The sequence below is a fragment of the Myotis nattereri genome (genome assembly GCF_964212035.1).
Source record: "Myotis nattereri genome assembly, chromosome: X".
Lineage (NCBI taxonomy): Eukaryota > Metazoa > Chordata > Mammalia > Chiroptera > Vespertilionidae > Myotis > Myotis nattereri.
The window spans coordinates 154,546,648-154,551,706 of record NC_138078.1 but is presented as its reverse complement, the minus strand read 5'-3'; the positions used below and the strand labels follow the sequence as shown (position 1 = coordinate 154,551,706).

The window sequence follows — 5,059 nt, the reverse complement described above, 5'->3', positions numbered from 1 at the left end:
TGTCAGTGGGAGTTTACGCAACTGAACTGTCTGCACGGATAGCTTCCTCCTCACCACACCCCCAAGCTGGGGGTTCCTCTTAGGGTTGAAGTGACACCGACCACCCTTGGTTGGTAGCCCAATCGACTACTTTGGAAGGAGAAGTGGGGAATCCTGTTTTTACGTGAATGCTCCAATTTCTTAAGTTGGCAACTAATGCAAACTTTAGATGTTTGGGCCAAACCAGAGAGGTGGTCAGATCTGGTGTCCAGGCCACTGGGCGGCACTGGGCTCAGCCCAGCTGTAAAGGGATCCTAGGCGTCTGGGCAGGTGAAGGGGTTGGGGGTACGCTTTGGTAATTCCGATGTCACCCCACTTGGTTTTTTGTTTTTTTCCCCCACTGATCACAATTTATTATAATCTGTTGGCAGCATAGATAGATATTAGTTACCAGAACTATGTCTTCCTAGAAGTGGACAGTATGTAGCCATTCTATGGGGAACTGTGTGCACTTAAGCATCAGCATGATCTTTCAGTTTCTTTTATTGTTGTTGTTAATGAAAATAAGCTTTATTACATCAAGTAATAAATACATACAACGATGCAAACACTATTAGTCACTGTCTTTCAGATGCTTGGATCCACTGATGGGAAAGGTGGAACTGAAATGTACATACATCCTTAGGGGAAATTTCAGGGGTCCTTGTCAGGCGAGGTTCAATAAATTGCTCTTTCTTCTGTATTTATAACTTGTGCATTTTAAAGATTGACTTCAAAGTACTAATAGTCATGCAAATGCTTAAGCAAAAAAAAAAAGTTACATTGAAAAGAATTTATACTGTGTGGTGAATGGGCACTGGCTACTAAAGTGCTGCCTCAGGACTCACTGAAACAAACCCTCAGAGTTGGATCAGCTCAGAAGAGAAACATAAAGAACCATGTGAGTAACAGAAATGTATTCAGAAGAGAAACACGTATCTGGGAGGCCAACTACAGTTTGCTGTGATAGGCAACTGACATGCATCATGTAAATCAATGCCTTAAAAAACACACAAAATGCCCTGGGTAGTTCCTAAATAATATGTAAATCTAATAACTGCAAAAATCTCTTCTCCATCTCAGCGATAGGAGGTTCAGAGCCTGATGAACCACAGGAGGGGCACGGGGAGGAGAAACCAAGCTGTTACCATTTTGAAACCAAGTTTCATCTGAAGGGGGTGCAAGCATGAGCTGTCACTTCTTGGAAGAAGAGGGAAAGCCTTTCACGCTGACTTAGGGGCTAGTCTAGGACCTGGTGTTCCGCTCCATCTCGGCCAAGCACTCCCGAACCAGCCCTGTCATGTGGATATGCCTTGTTTCAGTCTTTCCATCGCGCTCTTGCTGCCCACGTACGTGAGTCAGATCTCCTTCCCTAGTTCTTCGATGATGACCAGCAGCTCAGCATATTTGCTCTTGGGCACTTGGCTGTTCTCTGTTCCCTGTGTGTTAGAGATGGTGGTCCTAGTCACTCAGCAGCTGGCAGTACTGGGAAGACGTTGCCATGCTGGCGGAAGGCGGATGAACGCTCCCAGAGGCCTTGATGGAGGTGGCGGGCATGTGCATGGTCAAGTTCGGTTTGTAAAACATCCCCCCCTCCGCCCCCCGCCTCTCGCTGTGGAGCGCAGGCCCCATGAGATGGCATCGGCAGCGGTGGCGGTGAGGCCAGGCAGTGGCGAGGTGGGCCTGGGGTCTGTGTGCCTGTCTGTGCACCTGCCCAGCTCCCGCACACTTTTTGTTGTTGACAGCTCGGGCGCACTGGCAAATATGGCTGTCCCCTCACCCTGACACTGCTGCAGTATCATGATCTTTCAGTTTCTTGATGTTCTGCTTGTGCTGCTCAATTTCTTTCTGCAGATGCTCAAATCTCCTTTTTATGATGAGTGATCTCTTCTTTAAGTTGTTTCTTCAAGGCTGCCAGCTGTTCTTTAATCCGCTCTGGGAAGTATCCTTCCTCTTCAGCCTTCTCCTTTTTTGTGAAGGTCCGCATGGCGTCCCTGATTGCGCCTGCCTTGGAGCTGAAATTATCTGACCATTGCAGCCAAAGCCTCTGGCTTGCATGGCCCTCACCCCGCACACTTTGAGCCGCAGATGTGCCACTGACGCAGAGACTGCCCTGGTTGTCAGTGCCGCGCAGCTCCGGACCACCCCACTTAGTCTTAAATGCAAACCTGCCTTGGACAGGTCTTGAAGGTCTGTTTTCCATGGCGATCACGGGGAAGCAGGCCAGCCGACACCCACGGCCCCAGGGGTCTGGGGGTGCTGACTGGCCTGCTCTGGGGCTCTCTCTGCCTCCAATCCACAATGCAATCACCGATCACTGGTCGCCTTTGCTTGCCCCCCACCTCTTGCCAGCCGCCTGGGTTTCCGATCCCTTTCGCCTCCCAGCATTGCCGCTACATATGCAAATTAACCGCCATCTTTGTTGGCGGTTAACTGCCATCTTGGTTGGCAGTTAATTTGCATATCACCCTGATTAGCCAATGGGAAGGGTAGCGAAGTTACAGTTAATTACCATGTTTCTCTATTATTAGATAGGACTAGAGGCCCAGTGCATGAAATTCGTGCATGGGGCAGGGGGTCCCCTCAGTCCAGCCTGCACCCTCTCACAATCCTGGGCCACTGGCTCCTAATCACTCACCTGCCTGCCTGCCTGGTCGCCCCAACTGCCCCCACTGCTGGCCTGGTCACCCCCAACTGTCCCTCTGCCAGCCTGGTCACCCCACGCAGCCTGCTGTTCAGTCATTTGGTCATCCCTCACTAACCCCCCTGCCAGCATGGTCGTAGGCAGCCATCTTGTGAGGGCGTGAGGGTTAATTTGCATATTACCCCTCTATTATATAGGACTAGAGATCTGGTGCACGAATTTGTGCTTGGGTGGGGTCCTTCGGCCTGGCCGGCAATCGGGGCCAATTAGGGCAATCTAGCCCAGTCCCGATCGGGGCTGATTGGGGCTGGCCAGCTGGGGGGAGGGACGGCGGAGGTTGGCCAGCTGCAGGAGGTTGGCTGTGGGAGTGTACTGACCACCAGGGGGCAGCTCCTGCATCGAGCGTCTGCCCCTTGGTGGTCAGTGCATGTCATAGCGAGCGGTTGACCAGTTGTTTGGTCACTTACGCTTTTATATATAGATATCAGACACTTTTTTTCCCTTTTCTCCTACCTTTATCATCTACTAGAGGCCTGGTGCATGAATTTGTGCATGGGTGGGGTCCCTCAGCCTGGCTGGTGATCGGAGCTGATTGGGGCCATCTCACCCAGTCCCTATCAGGCCAATTAGCCGACAGCGGAAGGTTAGCTGTGGGAGTGCACTGACCACCAGGGGGCAGATCCTGCATTGAGCATCTGCCCCTGGTGGTCAGTGAGCATCATAGTGACCGGTGGACTAGTCATTCAGTTGATTGATTGTAACGGTCACTTAGGCTTATATATATATATATATATATATATATATATATATATATATCTGAGATATCTTAATAATACTTAACTTTATATCTCAGTTATAAGATAGTGAAGGAAGTGTGTGAATCATCTTGGAAAAGAATGAACATCATGCAAGGATAAAAAAGGAATTTGCATTCTCTTCTGGGGAAAGGATTAGCATTTTTTGACTTGTATGTAGGATAGTTGTATCATGTTAGGCAGAACTTTGGTATTGTCTTTATTCAGAGATTAAGTATACTTTAAGGAGATGCGTATGGATGCCAAATCGAGTAGGGGTGGATTTTAATGGCTTTATAATATGTCAACTTGGCTAGACTAAGGTATATTTCCCAGAATTCATTCTCTTGTTTGTTTCTAGTTAAAATCAGTCACAGTGATTCTTGGGAGGTTTGGAGGCTGGAAGGGAAGCAGTGGCCATTTTGTAGTTTATATATGGTGATTTGCTGACTTACCTCATTGGTATGAAGCAGTAATTGGGCCTGCAAGTGTTCTACCTTCCCCTGATCCTCCTTAGATTGCTTCAAGTTGTAGGCCAGGTGTGTGTGTTTAGCAGTTGTGACAAAGAGACCCACTTGTGCTGAATATGCTCATCACTGTCAGTGGCAACAAGCACTAATATGAGTTCCAGTCTTACTCATGGTGTTCCAGCTCATGCTTGTTGGTTCAAGCCTGCTCTTGATTTCCCTGCTCCAATTTACATCTTTCCTTTCTTACTGCCTATCCCATGAACTTCAAGCTCCAGTATTAGACTCAGAGACAACAACAGCCATACATAAACTACTTAGCAATCCCCCACAGCTGCATAAGAACAATTACAAGTAACAAATGCATATTGGCCTTATGCAGTATAAGTCTTCTACTGATTTTGCTGCTCTGGTAGAACATGAACTGATACAGGCAAGGAGCCATTATGGGGCTACAATGAGTTTAGTTTCGAACATGTTAAGATTGTGATGCAGGTGAAACAACAATGTAGAAGATGCCTAGTGTTAAAAAATTTTTGAAATTCAGTAGATAAGATGAAGAGAGGAGTATAGATTTGAAATGCTTGCATAGAGGTAAAAGCTGAAGCCATTGCAGTGGATGAGATCCTTGAGGACACTGAAGAAAAGGGAATAACAGGGAAAAAAGGATATACAACTCGAACAGGGAAAAGTGAAGGAAGCCATAGCAAACATTAGCTTCTGGATCTTGACAAGGGGATATCGGAGTCTGAAGGGCATTTTTTTTTTTGGCCAGATAAAACCTCTGTAAATATATACAGGGGGCCTTCACCCAGGACTAGAGGCTGAAAGAAAATGGCACAAAGTGAAAACACATTGGTTAGATCCTGTGACAAAATCTATTTTCTATAGGATTGAGCCCAAAACTTCAAAGCTCTAACCTTGGCTTGTAGTGTGGTTTGTGGCACTAAGCTCCCAGCCTAACAGAGGAACAGAGAAGCAGAAGTCCAGGACATTTCTGAGGCAGGAATACCTTACCGTGATAATGAGGGAACAGTCAATTTGTATCCCACAGGCTGTACATTTGAAAAGGAGTGTAAGTAGCATGGGACTGGGACTTCGTGCATAAAAACTATCCTCACAGCCCTGGTCAGTGT

General features: G+C 47.4%; 1 pseudogene across 1 annotated transcript; it reads right to left on the bottom strand.

The window, feature by feature from the left end:
* Nucleotides 1-1,263: 1,263 nt before the first annotated feature.
* Nucleotides 1,264-1,605, bottom strand: LOC308511392 (cyclin-dependent kinase 2-associated protein 1-like; annotated as a pseudogene). The gene has a single exon. The product of its transcript is annotated as a cyclin-dependent kinase 2-associated protein 1-like (transcript).
* Between the last annotated feature and the right edge of the window lie 3,454 nt (nucleotides 1,606-5,059).